At 38.1% G+C, this 22,589-nt stretch overlaps 1 pseudogene; it reads right to left on the bottom strand.

The window, feature by feature from the left end:
* Nucleotides 1-22,589, bottom strand: part of LOC135595130 (glutamyl-tRNA(Gln) amidotransferase subunit B, chloroplastic/mitochondrial-like) — a 49,989-nt pseudogene that overhangs the window by 17,342 nt on the left and 10,058 nt on the right.

Below are 22,589 nucleotides of genomic sequence, written 5' to 3'. Positions count from 1 at the left end.
TCCGACATCACACCGCTGCCAAATTTTTCCTCGTATGCGGCAGTCCCCCCTCTCCAGATCCTAAGCGGAGCTGCCCCCCATTCGCCGCCCACAATCGGTCGTTCGACGGCAACTTCCCTGCTTCCAATCTCGACCACGACTACCGCACCAAGTTCCAAGCCTATGGTGCAGCACAAGCATTTGTTGGGTCCAGTCAACGCATTTGGTGACTTTGCATCGTAGGGAGCACGCACTCTTGGTTCCTCCTTACTGCATAATTTTTTTTTATTCTTCCTCCCTCCTTACCGTAGAAAAGTACCAACACTTCTTACTTTTTCTTCCTCTTTACTGTTGAACTTGTTCATTCTTCCTGGCTTCTCAATGCAGAAGTACCAACACTTCTTTCTTTTTATTTTTCTTTTGATCCTTGTTATTGCTACATATTTTTACTTGCTCCCACATAGTAGTCCATATCTTCCATGTCTTCATCATCTACCTCTGTTACTCCACTTATTGTTCCAATAGGGAATCATAGTACTTTCCCACATACAAATCTTATCTCCATAAATGCGGCAACCCTCATCCCCTTCAAATTATCCAAAGGTGGCAACTACGCATACTGACGTGCTCAATTTTCTAATCTTCTATTTGGCTATGACCTTCTAGGCTATGTTGATGGCTCTCTTCCTTGTCCACCAGCGATGATCAACATCCCAGGAGCATCCAGTCCAGTATCAAATCCGGACCACAAACTATGGTTACGCTAGGATCGTCTCATTCTTCAAGCAATTCAAGCTTCGGTCGCTGGATCCCTCGCCCCACTCATATCTTCGTGTGACACTGCTGTCGAAGCCTGGTGCAAGTTGCAAACCACCCTAGCAAATCCTTCATGAACTCGCTTGCTTAGTCTCCTATCCGGACTTATGAAAACAAAACAAGAGGGAAGTACTGTTACTGATTATCTGCACAACATAAAGATTATTATCGATAACTTGGCCTTGATAGGTCATTCCCTCAGTGATGAAGAAGTTATTGTCCATATCTTCAACGGCCTAGGAGACGAGTACAAGGAACTAGCAGCAGCAATACGGGCACATGATTCACTAGTGTCGTTCGAGGAACTCTACGACAAGTTGACTGATTTTGAGATATATCTCAAACGTGAGGATAAATTGTTAGGACCATCCATCATGGCTCAAGTCAATAAAAAATCCACAAGGAGGGGCTATCGGTATAACAAGACTATCAATAAAGGTTCGACCAAGATGCCTTCTGAACCTTTGAGCTTCAACCAAACCCCTCCTCCACATCATCAATATTTCAATCACGACAACCAAGGTGGCTACTTCAATCATCAGCAGACCTGGCACCCTCAACACACAAATCAACGAAGAGTTGTCTACTAATTATGTGATAAAGTCGGTCACTCTGCAAAGGTCTGTCGATCTCGACCCCGACTTCCTACACAATCACATTGGCCTCAAGCAAATCTTGCAACTACTCCAAACACTACTAATCATAATTGGATCGTGGACTCTAGCGCGTCACACCACATTACCTCTGATCTACAGAACTTATCGATCCACAATAACTATAGTGGACATGACGACATCATCATCGGTGATGGTAAAGGACTTCTTATTACTCATACTGGTTCCACAATGCTTAATTCACCTATCACAACTTTTACACTCGATGATGTTAATCGATATAAAGCATGATTAGTAGCCAAAGGGTTTCATCAACGACCTAGAGTTGACTTCACAAAGACTTTTAGTCCTGTAGTTAAACCCACAACAATTCAGTTTATTCTAAGTTTGGCCATCTCCAGAGACTGGCACTTACGATAACTAGACGTTAACAATGCCTTTTTACAAGGGACTTTAACTGAAGATGTCTTTATGCAGCAACCCCCTGACTTTGTTCATCACCAGTATCCGAGATATGTCTGCAAATTACAAAAAGCCATTTATGGACTCTGTCAAGCTCCACGAGCTTGGTATACTGAACTTGGATCATTTCTAATATCAGTTGGCTTCATCAACTCCAAGTTTGATACCTCTTTATTCCTACGAGAACAACATGGAAATACAATATATCTTCTAGTATATGTAGATGATATTATTGTTACAAGCAATGATCCCTTAGAGATTCAGACATTTTTAAAGCAATTGGCTAATCGATTCTCCCTCAAAGATTTAGGACCCTTGAGCTACTTTCTAGGAATGGAAGCAACATTTACATCCTCAGGTCTTCTCCTCTCATAGAGAAAGTATATTCAAGACTTATTATCAAAGATAAATATGCAGGATGCGAAAGAAGTTGCCACTCCTTGAATCACTCAAATTATGTGATGGCAGCCCTACCACGATATTGTTGAAGTTGCTTGGGATTTGCAGCAAGCACTTTATCAACAAGTGCTTCTATTGCAGCTGGATTCACTATCTGTAGTTTTCAGACCATAAAGGAATCTGCTGATGGTTAACAATAGTCATGCTAGTAAATCACAATGAATTCAATAACTACAATCTACACATTCATAGAGATATCTTTATAGCTAGGCCAAGTTAGAGATAGCAGTTCGAACCACTGCAGCAGGAAGAAGAATATCTTTATAGCTAGGCCAAGTTAGAGATATCAGGTCTGGACATGGGTCAAAGTAACTAACCCCTGCATGCGGGACAAGTAGGATATGGAGCAGGAAGAAGAATATCAAGTCAAATGGATGTCCACTAACATGTAATATTCTTGTCAAAAACTCTATTAATTAGATAAAATCATCTATCTTGTTTTTTAATGTTTCAGCAGTGCTAGTACTTTAGCAGTTATTTTTCAAATCAAGAAGTTGTTTCAAGTATAATCACAAATCATAAGTTATCACTTGTTATTTAACCAAAAAAAAACTCTTAAACAGAGTTGAAGATGTACATGTCAGAATTTGATGAAAAAGGAGACGGCTGCATGCATTAATCGAGCTAATACATGGATTTCAAAAGTATCCCTTTAAACCAATATTTATAAGGCCTATCACATGTCCAGACACACGTCTCATTGCATGTGGAACACAGTTTTTGACTTGAAATAATTGTTAGAACATGCCTAGCACTCATCCTCGTCTACTACTACATAAGAAGCAAAAAAATCTAAAATGGAAACAATTAAAGGTCTACTACAGACAATTGAAAATAAAAACAAATTGTGTAACTGCTTAATTAAAGGTCTACTAAAGAAATTTATATGCTCAGTGTGGCCATCTTTTACCAGCTTAACAAAAAATAGCTACTATTTCTAAAGTTACTTACCATTCATAATTGATACTTACATGATTGTCATTGGCAAGAAAGAGAACATCTTGCATGTTGAGACCCAATTTTTCATATCGTCTGCGTTTTGCTTCTGGGAGCTCAGGCAAAACTTGTTGAATTTTGTCAACATAGTCTTTTGTCAGAATAACTTCAGGTAGGTCAGGCTCAGGAAAATATATGTACTCTGCTAGTCCTTCCTTTTTCCTCATTGTAAAAGTTTTCTGCAAACAGAAAAAGTCACGATTAAATATAAAAAATTACATGTACAACTGATGGAGATGGAGTTATGTACTAGAAGGAAGATAACAACCTGAGCACGTTCTTCCCATAAACGAGTTTCTTGTACAATTTGATCACTTTGACCTCGGCTACGAAGAAGAACCTGTCTTGAGATCTCATAATCTATGGCCCTATTCATTGCAGAAAATGAATTCATGTTCTTTATTTCAACCTGTGAATGCAACAAGCAAAAGTGTGCTAACCATCAATCTCTGTGATAAAAATTTAAGATCATTTGTGCTATATCAAGCAACAGTTATAACCAAATAGAAGCACTAACAATGGTCAAATAATACATCTTTAATAAATAAAATAATAAATTGATACACTGTTAATTGACCTTGGAACCCTATCGAGGACCCGTTTAAATCAAGTTTATGCATAACCTGGGCCTAATTGGCCATGGATAAACCTTCTTGATCATTGAAGGGGCCAACATTTTTGGTTGGTTCAGCATGTTACAGCCCAATAAAGCCTAGTAATTAAAAAAATAGGGCGTTTACATAGATTAGAAGAAGCAGACAAAGATAGGAAAGAGAAGCCTAATCCTAATATAAGTCAGGATGGGAAAGACCTTCAAATTGCACTCCTAATAAAATTAGGAAAGAAGAAGGCAGATTTACATTGTAACGAATCTTGGTGATACTTATAGTATTTTTCCTGTAATTTTTGGAATAATTTTATCATTTTAGTAGTTATTTTAGGAAGTATTTGCGATCTTATTATAAGCCCAACTAGTGTCCAGTGGTCTTCCTATGGCATGATATAGGTTAGACAAAACATTTTACTAACAGTACATATATTTTAGAGGGTTTCAAAATCACTTTTCGTGGGATTTCATGGAATAATGAGGGTTCAAAAATAAATATCACAAGCCATTTTAGCAACCTATACATATGTTAGCTTGTAAGCACATATAAATTGTTATGTTTCTCTGTTTATCTTTCTTTATTACAGTATATTAATTTTTTTTAGAAAATTTTTCTAGTGTAACCCTGTAACTTCATGAAATATCCTATATACCAATGTAAAATTACATATATTATATATATCCCTACAAAGTCAAAAACCATGTTACTGTACCACTGCCCTTGAATTACTCGATCAGTGTGAGACTTAAAAGAGTGTTAAGGCTGGATTAATGCTGGTGAAAGAGTAGGTAACCAGTATTAAACTAACAGGAGTAAATTGGCAAAAAAAAATGCTCCTGCATGGTGAAATGTTGACCTGTTGCAAGGTTACAACTACTTTTATCTACCGATGAAAGAGAAGAAAAACCCCGATCAACACTAGATGACAAGGACTCGGTGTTTTATTTATATGAAAGACTAACAGTAGACCATGTGGATTATGAAATAAGCAAATAGTACATTTGTTCCAAAATTTGATTGTCCTACTGGACGAACAGAAATATTTACATCACAATGAAGTGAACCTTCCTGCATATTTCCATTGCTTATTCTAAGATACCTAACCAGCCTCTGTATCTCTGCAGCATATTCTGCAGCCTCAAGTCAACTCCTCATATCGGGCTCAGAGACAATCTCTAGTAAAGGCACCCCTGCCCTATTCAGATTCATCTGCCAAAAAAGCACGACAAAGCATTTGATATCACCATGCATATATCATGTTAGCAAACTACAAATAGTTCCAAGTATAATAAGAGAAACTGACCTGGGAATTGTTCGGCTGGCAGCCCACAAATTCAGTCCATAGTGGGCTTGGGCAGCCCACAGCTCACCCCCTCTTAACCTAACCCTAATTAACATTAGGGGGGGTATGGAGGCTATGTTTTGGAGGCAGAAAAAGACATAAATAGGGCAGCAACGTGGGAGAAGAGAACAGCCATGAGATTTCAAAGAAAATCAGGAAAACAAGGTAGAAAAGGAAGAGAAAGAAAGGGAAGAAGACAAGGACAACGCAGAGAGGCTGTTCTCAATCATCTAGTAGTGTTCTATCTCAGGTTAGATCAAATCTACAGTAGACTCTTGCTGTGATTACTTGGGGAGGTCTTAGATATTATGGGCAGTGACATGATCCTTGTATCCCAATTATTCTCCTGAGATTGTTGCTAGGGTTTAGGGCAAGAGATTGAGATTTGTATATTCATTATTCTCATAGTGGATTATCTCTTGTTTGCCCCGTGGTTTTTACCCTTCATATTGGAGGGGTTTTTCACGTATATCTTGGTGTTCTGTTTGATTATGCTTCCATTTAATTCCACTGCGTATTATATTCTTCTAGTATTTGTTCATATACAAAGGTTATTCCTGTTTATATCCCCATCAATTGGTATAAGAGTAGGGGGTTTTGGTGATTTAATTTTTGTATTTGAACATGGAGGCCAGTAATGTTTCTCGCATGATTAGTTTGAATGGAAACAATTGGATGATATGGAAACCAAGAATGGAAGATCTCTTGTATTTCAAAGATTTGTATGGACCTTTATAGGGGGATAGTGGAAAACCGACAACTATGACAGATGATGAGTGGAAGAGGTTAGATCGAAAAACAATTGGGTTTATTAGACAGTGGCTTGATGATAGTGTCTTTCACTATGTTTCTACTGAAATTTCTACATATTATCTTTGGAAAAACTTGGAAAGTCTCTATGAAACAAAAACAGTTGGCAACAAAGCTTTTTTGATCTGAAAACTTGTGAACCTAAAACTTGTGAGTCAAGTAACAAGCAGTTTGTTGAATGAGGAGTTGAGAAGAAAGAGTTCGGCAAATCTCAGAATGATTCACAGAAACTTATCTCAGAGAACAGAGGAATGTCAAAGTCTAGAAGTAGTTCACGCATGGGTAGAAGCAAGTCAAGATCAAGAAAAGATATTGTTTGCTATAATTGTGGTGAGAAAGGACATTACAAGAACCAATGTAAACAACCTAAGAAGAGCAAGAAAAAGGGAAAAGAAGTGGAGTCTATAGAGTCTAAAAATAATATCATAGCTATAATGCAGTGTGGTGATTATTTGATTTTGTCTCCTTCTGATGATATTTTTTCTTGTATGTGTCAGGATCTTGAGTGGGTGATTGACATAGGTGCTTCTTATTATGCTACACCATGGAGAGAGTTTTTTGCTACATACAGGTCTGGAAATTTCGGTGTTGTCAAGATGGGCAACTATGGCACAACAGACATCATAGGCATGGGTGATATCCATTTAAAGACCAACCTTGACTGCAAGTTGGTGCTTAAGGATGTGAGGCATGTGATTGACTTGAGGCTAAATTTTATTTCAGTTGGAAGACTAGATGATAAAGACTATGAAAGCATATTTCACAAAGGGCAATGGAAGCTCAGTAAGGGTTCTCTTGTTATAGCTAGTGGAAAGAAATGTCATACTTTGTATAAGTTGCAGGCTAAAGCTTATGGTGAGCAGTTAAATGCTACAGAGAAAGACTTCAGTATGGAGTTGTGGCATAGGCGATTGAGACACATGAGCGAGAAGAGGCTGCAAGCTCTTTCCAAGAGAGAGGTATTACCAGACTTCAGAGGTATACATCTGAACCTTTGTATTGATTGTTTGGCTGGTAAACAACATAGAGTTTCATTTGCTAGTGCTGCTTTATCTAGAAAAATGCATGCCTTAGACCGTGTTTATACAGATGTATGTGGTCCTTTGAGGACAAAAACTCCTAGTGGATCTGTTGATGTTCTTGGTATAAGTGGTACACTTTATTTTGTCACTTTTATAGATGATTTTTTCAGAAAAGTTTGGGCTTATGCTTTGAAGACTAAAGATCATATGATTAATGTCTTCAAAGAGTTTTATGCCAGGGTTGAAAGGGAGACATAAAAGAAATTGAAATGCATAAGATCAGATAATGGTGGTGAGTATACAGGATTGTTTAATGACTATTGCAGGTCACAGGGGATCCAACATGAGATGACAGTTCTTGGTACACCTCAGCATAATGCAATTGCAGAGAGGATTAACCGCACCATCATGGAAAAGATCAGATCTATGCTTTCACAGGCCAAGCTACCCAAAAGGTTTTGGGATGAGGCTTTGAGGACTGCAGTTGATGTGATCAACTTAACACCATGTACAGCCCTAGATGGTGATATTGCAGAGCATGTATGGTCAGGAAAAGATGTTTCCTATAAGCATTTAAGAGTGTTTGGTTATCGTGTATTTGCACATATTCCAGACAATGAGAGGTCCAAGCTGCATGGTAAGACTAAAGAATGTATTTTTCTTGGCTACTCACATGATCATTTTGATTACAGGCTTTGGGATCCAGAAAAACAGAAGGTGTTCAGAAGCAGAGATGTAGTCTTCTTTGAGGATCAAACCTTTGAAGATTTGAAGAAGAAGACACCGACCAAGACTTCTGCATAAGGATTAGCAGATTGTGACCCAGTTATTCCTCCAGTATATCACGGTGATGGGGGAGATGTGCAGGAAGATAGTGTAGAGCCTGATATTGATCTACCTACAGGACATGTTGAGCAAGAAGAAGTAGGAGAGCAAGTTCCAATAGAACCTCAGTTGAGAAGATCTTCTAGACAACGTCAACCTTCCAGAAGATACTCTACAGATGAGTATGTGATGCTTACTGATATAGGTGAACCATAGAGTTACCAGGAAGCAGTTGAAAGTGAGCAGAAAGAGAAGTGGTTACTTGCTATACAGGAAGAGATGGATGCTCTTCAGAAGAACCACACTTATGATTTGGTGCTGCTACCAAATGGAATGAAGGCCTTGAAGAACAAGTGGGTTTTTAGGTTGAAGACTCAAGAATATTGTTCTCAACCTAAGTACAAAGCTAGATTGATTGTGAAAAGCTTTGGTCAAAAGAAAGGTATTGACTTTGAAGATATTTTCTCTCCTGTTATTAAAATGTCTTCTATTCGTGTTGCTCTTGGTATTGCTGCTAGATAGGACTTGGAGGTTAAGCAGTTAGATGTGAAGACAGCTTTCCTTCATGGTGATTTGGAGGAGGAAATTTATATGGAGCAACCAGAAGGCTTCAAAATCAAAGATAAAGATAATTTTGTCTGTAAGTTGAAGAAGAGCTTGTATGGGCTAAAGCAAGCTCAAAGATAGTAGTACAGAAAGTTTGATTCATTTATGATAGAAAATGGATACAAAAGAACGACTTTAGATCATTATGTATACATCAAATGGTTTGGTGAGGATTTTATTATTCTCTTACTTTATATTGATGATATACTTATTCTTGGGAAAAATATGTCTAAAATTGACAGGTTGAAGAAGGAACTGAGTGAGTCTTTTGCAATGAAGGACATGGGGCCAGCAAAGCAAATACTAGGCATGCAAATTTCCCATAACAGGAAAAATAAGAAGATTTGGTTGTCAAAGGAGAAATATATCGAGAAGATATTGGAAAGATTCAGTATGAGCAATGCAAAACCAGTTGGTTCTCCTCTTGTAGGTCACTTCAAGTTGTGCTCAGAATAGAGTCCATCGAGTGATGAGAAGAAGGAGAAAATGCAAAAGGTTCCTTATGCTTCAGCAGTTGGAAGTTTAATATATGCAATGGTATGTACGAGGCCAGGCATCGCATATGCAGTGGGTGTTACTAGCAGATTTCTTGCAAATCCAAGCAAAGAGCACTGGGCAGCAGTGAAGTGGATTTTTAGATATCTTAAAGGGAGCTCTAAGGTTTGTTTAAGCTTTGGAGATGGACCACATGTGTTGACAGGTTACACAGATGCAGATATGGCAAGAGATATAGATACGAGAAAGTCTACTTCAGGTTATGTACTTACTTTTGTAGGGGGAGCTGTGTCATGGCAATCCAGGTTGCAAAGGTGTATTGCTCTCTCCACCACATAAGCAGAATATATTGCTACAACAGAGGTATGCAAAGAAATGTTATGGATGAAATAATTCTTATAAGAATTGGGGCTGAAACAGAAAAATTATGTGGTGTATTGTGACAGCCAGAGTGTCATCCATTTGTGTAAGAACCCAATGTTTCATTCCAAGTCAAAGCATATAGATGTCAGATACCACTGGATTCGAAATGTATTTTAAGAGAAGCAGTTGCAGCTTCAGAAAATTCACACAGATGACAACGGAGCAGACATGTTGACAAAAACTTTACCAAAAGAAAGACAGGAGATATGCCGATAACTGGTCGGCATGGTGTCACATTGAGGAGTCATGGGACAGCCTCCCTTATGGGCTTAAGGGGGAGGTTGTTAGGCTGGCAGCCCACAAATTCAGCCTATAGCGGGCTTGGACAGCCCACAGCTCACTCCCTCTTAACCTAACCCTAATTAACATTAGGGGGAGTGTGGAGGCTGCATTTTGGAAGCAGTAAAAGACATAAATAGGGTAGTAATGTGGGAGAAGAGAACAACCACGAGATTCCAAAGAAAAGGAGGAAAACAATGCAGAAAAGGAAGAGAAAGAAAGGGAAGAAGACAAGGACAACACAGAGAGGCTGTTCTCAATCATCTAGTAGTGTTCTATCTCAGATTAGATCAAATCTACAATAGACTCTTGCTGTGATTACTTGGGGAGGTTTTAGATATTGTGGACAGTGACATGATCCTTGTATCCTAGTTATTCTCTTGAGATTGTTGCTAGGGTTTAGGGCAAGAGATTGAGATTTGTATATTCATTATTCTCATAGTGGATTATCTCTAGTTTGCCCCATGGTTTTTACCCTTCACATTGGAGGGGTTTTCCACGTATATCTTGGTATTCTATTTGATTATGCTTCCATTTAATTCCGCTGCGTATTATGGTCTTCTAATATTTGTTCATATACAAAGGTTATTCCTGTTTATATCCCCATCAATTGGTATCAGAGCAAGGGGTTTTGGTGATTTAATTTTTGTATTTGAACATGGAGGCCAGTAATGTTTCTCGCATGATTAGTTTGAATGGAAACAATTGGATGATGTGGAAACCAAGAATGGAAGATCTCTTATATTGTAAAGATTTGTATCGACCTTTGCAGAGGGATAGTGCAAAACCCACAACTATGACAGATGATGAGTGGAAGAGGTTAGATCGAAAAATAATTGGGTTTATTAGACAGAGAATAACTTCAGAAAAATGCCAAGCATCCCTCTATGTTATATATATGTTTAATATAGAATTGAAGAATAGATTGTGAAAGAGATGAATTTTATTCATTGAGGTAATAAGTATTTATACAAGTTTTGATAGGGAGATTTCCCTCGATTAATCACCCAAATCACACATCAGTTATTCAAATATATGATTGATCCTTAATTATAGATTGATCGAGGATATAAGGAAGCATGAATGCTATTCAATGTGTGCCTTTATCATGATCTTCTATCATGTTCTCGTAAGATTGAGCTTCTACGAAGGATGTTAATATTGGACCAATGAAATTGAATATCTTATGGGCGAGAGACTTTGTTGAGGAAGTCTACTAATCGAATATGTTGTGGGCGAGAGATTTTTTGGTAGCACACATGTATCATGATTTATAAAAGAATGAGATGGTAAATGATGATATCATGCAAAATTGTGAATGACAATTAAGCCAAGAAAGGAACATTTCCTATGGTTTACGAGAAATGTAACTTCTTTGACTTTAACATTTGGTGGCTTGTGACTTTGGGGTATACCGATTAACCAAGGAACAAAAAACCACACTTAGAGGCCAATATTTCCTATGGTTGACGGAAATGTTACTTCTTTGACTTTAACATCTCAAATTAATGCCGCCTTCATCTCCACTCATCTAAATTTGTCACAGTGCATGACGAGGTTTGATGCCTTTCTTATCAACCAGTTCGTGCCACTCAAACTCGATTAGCTCTTCCAACAAGAATGCAGAACCCAATCAGATGACTTGCAAGCTAAACCCGAGTTCAAGAATGGCAGCAGCAGTTGCCATCGAGATCTTGATTGCAGCAACCGAAATGGTCTCACCGTGTTCCTACCTCGGTTGACTTTCAACACCAAGTGCACATGGTATTCTTGGATTTCTTCTCCTTTGACGGATCGAAGAACCCGTTTTCTAGTGCCTACTTGTCTTCTCCTATGAAAATATTCTCCTATGAAAGCAAAAAAAGCAAAAAAAAAGGAGGGTACATTAAGCTCGGATTCGGCATCTAATTGTTTCTGAAGCATACTCCTGGATCCACAGTAGAAGAAATCTGAAATTAAGGTTAAACAGTTTGCATTAAACCAATATGAGCTTGCCAAATCATCGTAAGACCTCACCAATTAGCAAGACATTAACATGTAAATTCTAAGAAAATGCATGTCGTAAGACTTCAAAAGGAAAACGTGTTGAGGCAATGCCCGGGGTAAACATCAGACTATTATAAACATAGACCATGAAAATGCATCTGTCGATGCGTTGGTCGTCTAAACATTTACAGCGCTGAGGCTTCAAAAGGAAAAAGAAGATTTTGGGCCACCATTTATACTAACAAAATAGATATAAATAGTTGATGGATGTACTCTCACCTATTTGTGGACAAGAAATGAGTCAACCTCATTGCTTTTTGTATTTATCGTAATGCGAGTTTACCGTTTATATCAAAATAGATATAAATAGTTCACCAACGTCAACTAGAGGCCTTCCTTCAATAGGCGAAGGCCAACTGCCCTTTTACAGATTCACTCCTTTTGATGGGCTCAGGAGACAACCCTTATAGGACCTTTCTCTCCTCTCTTTACAACTCAAAACTTGAAGAACAGAAAGAGGAGAACTTTAGGATTTTACACAAATTTGAGCTCTTAGAATCACAGAAAAGATCAAGAATTCGGTGTAGGTCTGTATCTTTTCAGTGCTGAATGGGTGGGGTATTTATAGGCCCCAACCCAATTCAAATTTGGAGCTCAAAACGATCAAATCCCGGAATTCCGGGATCAGTCGGTTGCACCTCCTGACTGGAGAGGTTGCACCGCTTGGCAGAGCTCGAAGACCGAGCCCAGGCGGTGCCACCTCTTGACTGAGGTGGTTGCACCTCTCTGCCAGAGCTCGAAGACCGAGCTCAGGCGGTGCCACCTCTCTGTCAGGGAGGTTGCACCGCCCAGTCTTGCTCGAAGACTGAGCTCAGGCGGTGCCACCTCTCTGTCAGGGAGGTTGCACCGCCCAGTCTAGCTCAAAGACTTAGCTCAGGCGGTGCCACCTCCTGGCTGGGAAGGTTGCACCGCCCAGTCTCGCTGGGAGGCTTAGCCCAGGCGGTGCCACCTCCTGGCCTAGGTGGTTGCACCTCCTGGTGCAATCAAGGTCCAAATGGTTAGCTCCATTCGGCCCAATTTCAGTCTTTCAGGGGCCCAATTGCCCCAAGATTAAGCTAATGGGATCACCTCCCATTTTCCAACTTAATCAACGTGCTAACTACGATTAGATCTAAGACAATTTCTGCAGCTTTGCTTCGGTGCGTCAATCGCTTCTTCCGGCGAGTTTCCGGTGAACTTCCGTCGATCATCCGATGAACCCTCGGTGATGCTCCTGCGGACTTCCGGCAAACTCCTGGACTTTGCGACGATCCATTTGGCGAGTTCCGACAAGCTTCGCTTGGCAAGCTTCTGGACTTCTCGGATTTGTTCTCGCAAAACCTCCGACGACCGTCCGAACTTCCATCGTACTCTCGAACTCCCAACGTGATCATGAACTTGACTCCGGCACAACTCCTGCTGCATGTCTTTCTTCCATCGTAGTTAATCCTACACACTCAAAACAAACACTTCGATCGAAACAATTAATACTAAGCATTAATCACGTTGTCCGGCATGTCATTGGTCCCTCGATGCTTTGTCCGATTCTTCGGCGCATCGTCCTTTCCTGCAGCCTATTGCCCAATCGGCCAGTTGACTCCGCAACTCCGATATCCTTGGCACAATACCCGCTCTTCTTGGCCCGATGCCCGAGTCCACGACCCGAAGCCTTCTGTCGATACGTCGACCGATCCACCGGCCCGACGTCCAATCTTCTGACATGTTCCTCCGGCACAACATGATGTTCCTGCTTTAATTGTCTCATCCTGATCGAAGCACCCTGCGTCACTCAAAACGCATATTAAATCATAAACATATATCAAGTAGTTTCATAATCAAAATACGAGATTCAACATCTTTTAAGTCTCACACTGACCGAGTAATTCAAGGGCAGTGGTACAGTAACATGGTTTTTGACATTGTAGGGATATATAAAATATATGTAATTTTACATGGGTATATAGGATATTTCATGAAGTTACCGGGTTACACTAGAAAATTTTTCTAAACAAAATTAATATACTGTAATAAAGAAAGATAAACAGAGAAACAAAACAATTTATATGTGCTTACAAGCTAACATATGTATAGGTTGCTAAAATGGCTTGTGATATTTATTTTTGAACCCTCATTATTCCATGAAATCCCATAAAAAGTGATTTTGAAACCCTCTAAAATATATGTACTATTAGTAAAATGTTTTGTCTAACCTATATTATGCCATAGGAAGACCACTGGACGCTAGTTGGGCTTATAATAAGATCGCAAATACTTCCTAAAATAACTACTAAAATGACAAAATTATTCCAAAAATTACAGGAAAAATACTATAAGTATCACCAACCTCATTCCTTCTCTTCTATCAATGACTTTACCGTTCCACCTTTTGATAAAGCTCAAAAAGTATCTGCGGACATTGAATCAATAAAACAAATGAAAAAAAGGGGTAAAATGAGACAGCACTAAACTTTTGTGATGCACACAATGTGTTATTTGAACTCCATGTATGGATGTTTTAGCATGTGACACATGAATGCATACATAGGAACAACACTAGCATCCTTTCATATAAAAGCCACCACAGTAAGAGCATAAATAAATAAATTGCAGTCATGTTGGTTTGGTTGTAGTTTGTGAGTTATTTGGTAGGAGGATATATGAGAGAGCTACTCAGTGTGATCAACAGATATAAAGCCAAACGACTTTATCATATATAAGTTATTTATCAATATAATGACTTTTATGATATTATCATGTTCTTAGAAAACTTATCAGAAAGAGCATTTAACACAATTAAAAATTTGATATCACATAAGATTTAAGGTCAAAGCACAAGGCAAAAGAGAAATAACCAACGATTGATTGTTTCTCCGAAAAGAAACATAGTATGCTTAATTAAAGTCAGATTCCCAGTGAGAATGCCAACAAGTAACAATTAGCTTAACACACCAGGTAGTGAAAATGTGACAATAAAGAAAAAAATTAGGAGACCACAACCATTTTTCTTGATGAGACAAGTAGCTAGTTAGTGATCTTTACAGGTCGACAGTTTCATTTACATCAGATGTGCCATTCATTGAAAGTTATTAACTCAAAAAGTTCTACTGGTGTTAATTTGATTTCATTCATTGAAAGTCATTCATTCTTCAGAAAAGCTGCAATGTCGCCCATAATCCAGTTGGTAGCCAACTTTGCATCAGCTCCATTCTCAACAGAAGCATCAAAAAATTCAGCAACCTGAGAAGTTTATATGCTCAGTGTGGCCATCTTTTACCAGCTTAACAAAAAATAGCTACTATTTCTAAAGTTACTTACCATTCATAATTGATACTTACATGATTGTCATTGGCAAGAAAGAGAACATCTTGCATGTTGACACCCAATTTTTCATAACGTCTGCGTTTTGCTTCTGGGAGCTCAGGCAAAACTTGTTGAATTTTGTCAACATAGTCTTTTGTCAGAATAACTTCTGGTAGGTCAAGCTCAGGAAAATATCTGTAATCTGCTAGTCCTTCCTTTTTCCTCATTGTAAAAGTTTTCTGCAAACAGAAAAAGTCACGATTAAATATAAAAAATTACATGTACAACTGATGGAGATGGAGTTACGTACTAGAAGGAAGATGACAACCTGAGCACCTTCTTCCCAAAAACGAGTTTCTTGTACAATTTGATCACTTTGACCTCGGCTATGAAGAAGAACCTGTCTTGAGATCTCATAATCTATGGCCCTATTCATTGCAGAAAATGAATTCATGTTCTTTATTTCAACCTGTGAATGCAACAAGCAAAAGTGTGCTAACCATCAATCTCTGTGATAAAAATTTAAGATCATTTGTGCTATATCAAGCAACAGTTATAACCAAATAGAAGCACTAAGAATGGCCAAATAATAAATCTTTAATAAATGAAATAATAAACTGATACACTGTTAATTGACCCTGGAACCCTATCGAGGACCAGTTTAAATCAAGTTTATGCATAACCTGGGCCTAATTGGCCATGGATCAGCCTTCTTGATCATTGAAGGGGCCAACATTTTTGGTTGGTTCAGCATGTTATAGCCCAATAGAGCCTATTAATTAAAAAAAAAAGAACGTTTACAGAGATTAGAAGAAACAGACAAAGATAGAAAAGAGAAGCCCAATCCTAGTATAAGTCAGGATGGGAAAGACCTTCAAATTGCACTCCTAATAAAATTAGGAAAGCAGAAGGTATATTTACATTGTAATGACTCTTGGTGATACTTATAGTATTTTTCCTGTAATTTTTGGAATAATTTTATCATTTTAGTAGTTATTTTAGGAAGTATTTGCGATCTTATTATAAGCCCAACTAGCGTCCAGTGGTCTTCCTATGGCATGATATAGGTTAGACAAAACATTTTACTACCAGTACATATATTTTAGAGGGTTTCAAAATCACTTTTCATGGGATTTCATGGAATAATGAGGGTTCAAAAATAAATATCACAAGCCATTTTAGCAACCTATACATATGTTAGCTTGTAAGCACATATAAATTGTTATGTTTCTCTGTTTATCTTTCTTTATTACAGTATATTAATTTTGTTTAGAAAAATTTTCTAGTGTAACCCTGTAACTTCATGACATATTCTATATACCAATGTAAAATTGCATATATTATATATATCCCTACAAAGTCAAAAACCATGTTACTGTACCATTGCCCTTGAATTACTCGGTCAGTGTGAGACTTAAAAGAGTGTTAAGGCTGGATTAATGCTGGTGAAAGAGTAGGTAACCAGTATTAAACTAACAGGAGTTAAATTGGCAAAAAAAAATGCTCCTGCATGGTGAAATGTTGACATGTTGCAAGGTTACAACTACTTTTATCTACCGATGAAAGAGAAGAAAAACCCCGGTCAACACTAGATGACAAGGACTCTATGTTTTATTTATATGAAAGACTAACAGTAGACCATGTGGATTATGAAATAAGCAAATAGTACCTTTGTTCCAAAAATTGATTGTCCTACTGGACGGACAAAAATATTTACATCACAACGAAGTGAACCTTCCTGCATATTTCCAATGCTTATTCCAAGATACCTAACCAGCCTCTCTATCTCTGCAGCATATTCTGCAGCCGTAAGTCCACTCCTCATATCGGGCTCAGAGACAATCTCCAGTAAAGGCACCCCTGCCCTATTCAAATCCACCTGCCAAAACAGCCCCACAAAGCATTTGATATCACCATGCATATATCATGTTAGCAAACTACAAATAGTTCCAAGTATAACAAGAGAAACTGACCTGGGAATTGTTAGGCTGGCAGCCCACAAATTCAGTCCATAGTGGGCTTGGGCAGCCCACAGCTCACCCCCTCTTAACCTAACCCTAATTAACATTAGGGGGGATATGGAGGCTGTGTTTTGGAGGCAGAAAAAGACATAAATAGGGTAGCAACGTGGGAGAAGAGAACAACCATGAGATTTCAAAGAAAATGAGGAAAACAAGGTAGAAAAGGAAGAGAAAGAAAGGGAAGAAGACAAGGACAACGCAGAGAGGTTGTTCTCAATCATCTAGCAGTGTTATATCTCAGGTTAGATCAAATCTACAGTAGACTCTTGCTGTGATTACTTGGGGAGGTTTTAGATATTGTGGGTAGTGACGTGATCCTTGTATCCCAGTTATTCTCTTGAGATTGTTGCTAGGGTTTAGGGCAAGAGATTGAGATTTGTATATGCATTATTCTCATAGTGGATTATCTCTTGTTTGCCCCGTGGTTTTTACCCTTCACATTGGAGGGGTTTTCCATGTATATCTTGGTGTTCTGTTTGATTATGCTTCCATTTAATTCCGCTGCGTATTATAGTCTTCTAGTATTTGTTCATATACAAAGGTTATTCCTGTTTATATCCCCATCAATTGGTATCAGAGCAGGGGGTTTTGGTGATTTAATTTTTGTATTTGAACATGGAGGCCAGTAATGTTTCTCGCATGATTAGTTTGAATGGAAACAATTGGATGATATGGAAACCAAGAATGGAAGATCTCTTGTATTTCAAAGATTTGTATGGACCTTTACAGGGGGATAGTGCAAAACCGACAACTATGACAGATGATGAGTGGGAGAGGTTAGATCGAAAAACAATTGGGTTTATTAGACAGTGGCTTGATGATAGTGTCTTTCACTATGTTTCTACTGAAATTTCTATATATTCTCTTTGGAAAAACTTGGAAAGTCTCTATGAAAGAAAAACAGCTGGCAACAAAGCTTTTTTGATCTGAAAATTTGTGAACCTAAAATATAGAGAGGGTGCTTCTATTGCTGAGCATTTGAATTAAATGCAGAGTATTACTAACCAGTTATCCTCTATGAAAATATCTCTTGATGATGAGTTGCAGGCATTGTTACTTCTCAGTTCATTACCAGAAAGTTGGGAGACACTTGTGGTTTCCCTCAGTAATTCTGCACCAGATGGTGTTGTCACTATGAGTCAAGTAACAAGCAGTTTGTTGAATGAGGAGTTGAGAAGAAAGAGTTCCGCAACATCTCAGAATGATTCACAGACACTTATCACAGTGAACAAAGGAAGGTCAAAGTCTAGAAGTAGTTCACGCATGGGTAGAAGCAAGTCAAGATCAAGAAAAGATATTGTTTGCTATAATTGTGGTGAAAAAGGACATTACAAGAACCAATGTAAACAACCTAAGAAGAGCAAGAAAAAGGGAAAAGAAGTGGAGTCTATAGAGTCTAAAGATAATATCATAGCTATAATGCAGGGTGGTGATTATTTGATTTTGTCTCCTTCTAATGATATTTTTTCTTGTGTGTGTCAGGATCTTGAGTGGGTGATTGACACAGGTGCTTCTTATCATGCTACACCACAGAGAGAGTTTTTTGCTACATACAGGTCTGAAAATTTCGGTGTTGTCAAGATGGGCAACTATGGCACAATAGACATCATAGGCATGAGTGATATCCATTTAAAGACCAACATTGACTGCAAGTTGGTGCTTAAGGATGTGAGGCATGTGATTGACTTGAGGCTGAATTTTATTTCAGTTGGAAGACTAGATGATGAAGACTATGAAAGCTGATTTCACAAAGGGCAATGGAAGCTCAGTAAGGGTTCTCTTGTTATAGCTAGTGGAAAGAAATGTCATACTTTGTACAGGTTGCAGGCTAAAGCTTATGGTGAGCAGTTAAATGCTACAGAGAAAGACTTCAGTATGGAGTTGTGGCATAGGCGATTGAGACACATGAGCGAGAAGGGGCTGCAAGCTCTTTCCAAGAGAGAGGTATTACCAGACCTCAGAGGTATACATCTGAACCCTTGTATTGATTGTTTGGCTGGTAAACAACATAGAGTTTCATTTGCTAGTGCTGCTTTATCTAGAAAAATGCATGCCTTAGACCGTGTTTATACAGATGTATGTGGTCCTTTGAGGAAAAAAACTCCTAGTGAATCTGTTAATGTTCTTGGTATAAGTGGTGCACTTTATTTTGTCACTTTTATAGATGATTTTTCAAGAAAGTTTGGGCCTATGCTTTGAAGACTAAAGATCATGTGATTAATGTCTTCAAAGAGTTTTATGCCAGGGTTGAAAGGGAGACAGAAAGGAAATTGAAATGCATAAGATCATATAATGGTGGTGAGTATACAGGATTGTTTAATGACTATTGCAGGTCACATGGGATCCAACATGAGATGACAGTTCCTGGTACACCTCAGCATAATGCAATTGCAGAGAGGATGAACCGCACCATCATGGAAAAGGTTTTGGGATGAGGCTTTGAGGACTGCAGTTGATGTGATCAACTTATCACCATGTACAACCCTAGATGGTGATATTGCAGAGCATGTATGGTCAGGGAAAGATATTTTCTATAAGCATTTAAGAGTGTTTGGTTATCGTGCATTTGCACATATTCCAGACAATGAGAGGTTCAAGCTAGATGGTAAGACTAAAGAATATATTTTTCTTGGCTATTCACATGATCATTTTGGTTACAGGCTTTGGGATCCAAAAAAGCAGAAGGTGTTCAGAAGCAGAGATGTAGTCTTCTTTGAAGATCAAACCTTTGAAGATTTGAAGAAGAAGACACTGGCCAAGACTTATGCAGAAGGATTAGCAGATTGTGACCCAGTTATTTCTCAAGTATATCACGGTGATGGGGGAGATGTGCAGGAAGATAGTGTAGAGCCTGCTATTGATCTACCTACAGGACATGTTGAGCAAGAAGAAGTAGGAGAGCAAGTTCCAACAGAACCTCAGTTGAGAAGATATTCTAGACAACGTCAACCTTCCAAAAGATACTCTATAGATGAGTATGTGATGCTTACTGATATAGGTGAACCATAGAGTTACCAGGAAGCAGTTGAAAGTGAGCAGAAAGAGAAGTGGTTACTTGCTATGCAGGAAGAGATGGATGCTCTTCAGAAGAACCACACTTATGATTTGGTGCTGCTTCCAAATGGAATGAAGGCCTTGAAGAACATGTGGGTTTTTAAGTTGAAGACTCAAGAATATTGTTCTCAACCTAAGTACAAAGCTAGATTGATTGTGAAAGGCTTTGGTCAAAAGAAAGGTATTGACTTTGAAGATATTTTCTCTCCTATTGTTAAAATGTCTTCTATTCGTGTTGCTCTTGGTATTGCTGCTAGACAGGACTTGGAGGTTGAGCAGTTAGATGTGAAGATCGCTTTCCTTCATAGTGATTTGGAGGAGGAAATTTATATGGAGCAACCAGAAGGCTTCAAAGTCAAAAGTAAAGATAATTTTGTCTACAAGTTGAAGAAGAGCTTGTATAGGCTAAAGCAAGCTCTAAGACAGTGGTACAGAAAGTTTGATTCATTTATGATAGAAAATGGATACAAAAGAACGACTTTAGATCATTGTGTGTACATCAAATGGTTTGGTGAGGATTTTATTATTCTCTTACTTTATATTGATGATATGCTTATTCTTAGGAAAAATATGTCTAAAATTGACAGGTTGAAGAAGGAACTGAGTGAGTCTTTTGCAATGAAGGACATGGGGCCAGCAAAGCAAATACTAGGCATGCAGATTTCCCATAACAGGAAAAATAAGAAGATTTGGTTGTCACAGGAGAAATATATCGAGAAGATATTGGAAAGATTCAGAATGAGCAATGCAAAACCAGTTGGTTCTCCTCTTGCAGGTCACTTCAAGTTGTGCTTAGAATAGAGTCCATCGAGTGATGAGGAGAAGGAGAAAATGCAAAAGGTTCCTTATGCTTCAACAGTTGAAAGTTTAATGTATGCAATTGTATATACGAGGCCAGACATCGCATATGTAGTGGGTGTTACTAGCAGATTTCTTGCAAATCCAGGCAAAGAGCATTGAGCAGCAGTGAAGTGGATTTTTAGATATCTCAAAGGGAGCTCTAAGGTTTGTTTAAGCTTTGGAGATGGACCACATGTGTTGACAGGTTACACAGATGCAGATATGGCAAGAGATATAGATACGAGAAAGTCTACTTCAGATTATGTACTTACTTTTGTAGGGGGAGCTGTGTCATGGCAATCCAGGTTGCAAAGGTGTATTGCTCTCTCCACCACAGAAGCATAATATATTGTTGCTACAGAGGTATGCAAAGAAATGTTATGGATGAAAGAATTCTTACAAGATATTGTTTGCTATAATTGTGGTGAGAAAGGACATTACAAGAATCAATGTAAACAACATAAGAAGAGCAAGAAAAAGGGAAAAGAAGTGGAGTCTATAGAGTCACGATTAAATATAAAAAATTACAAGATATTGTACTCTGCTAGTCCTTCCTTTTTCCTCATTGTAAAAGTTTTCTGCAAACAGAAAAAGTCACGATTAAATATAAAAAATTACATGTACAACTGATGGAGATGGAGTTACGTACTATAAGGAAGATGACAACCTTCTTCCCATAAACGAGTTTCTTGTACAATTTGATCACTTTGACCTTGGCTATGAAGAAGAACCTGTCTTGAGATCTCATAATCTATGGCCTTATTCATTGCAGAAAATGAATTCATGTTCTTTATTTCAACCTGTGAATGCAACAAGCAAAAGTGTGCTAACCATCAATCTCTGTGATAAAAATTTAAGATCATTTGTGTAATATCAAGCAACAGTTATAACCAAATAGAAGCACTAACAACGGTCAAATAATAGATCTTTAATAAATGAAATAATAAACTGATGCACTGTTAATTGACCCTGGAACCCTATCAAGGACCAGTTTAAATCATTGAAGGGGCCAACATTTTTGGTTGGTTCAGCATATTACAGCCCAATAGGGCCTAATAATTAAAAAAAAAGGGCGTTCATAAAGATTAGGAGAAGCAGACAAAGATAGGAAAGAGAAGCCCAATCCTAATATAAGTCAGGATGGGAAAGACCTTCAAATTGCACTCCTAATAAAATTAGGAAAGAAGAGGGCAGATTTACATTGTAACGACTCTTAGTGATACTTATAGCATTTTTCCTGTAATTTTTGGAATAATTTTGTCATTTTAGTAATTATTTTAGGAAGTATTTGCGATCTTATTATAAGCCCAACTAGCGTCCAGTGGTCTTCCTATGGCATGATATAGGTTAGACAAAACATTTTGCTAACAGTACATATATTTTAGATGGTTTCAATATCACAAGCCACTTTAGTAACCTATACATATGTTAGCATGTAAGCACATATAAATTGTTATGTTTCTCTATTTATCTTTCTTTATTACAGTATATTAATTTTGTTTAGAAAAATTTTCTAGTGTACCCTGTAACTTCATGAAATATCCTATATACTCATGTAAAATTGTATATATTATATATATCCCTACAAAGTAAAAAACCATGTTACTGTACCA

Source organism: Musa acuminata, chromosome BXJ1-10 (genome assembly GCF_036884655.1).
Source record: "Musa acuminata AAA Group cultivar baxijiao chromosome BXJ1-10, Cavendish_Baxijiao_AAA, whole genome shotgun sequence".
Lineage (NCBI taxonomy): Eukaryota > Viridiplantae > Streptophyta > Magnoliopsida > Zingiberales > Musaceae > Musa > Musa acuminata.
This window is presented reverse-complemented; position numbering and strand designations above follow the sequence as displayed.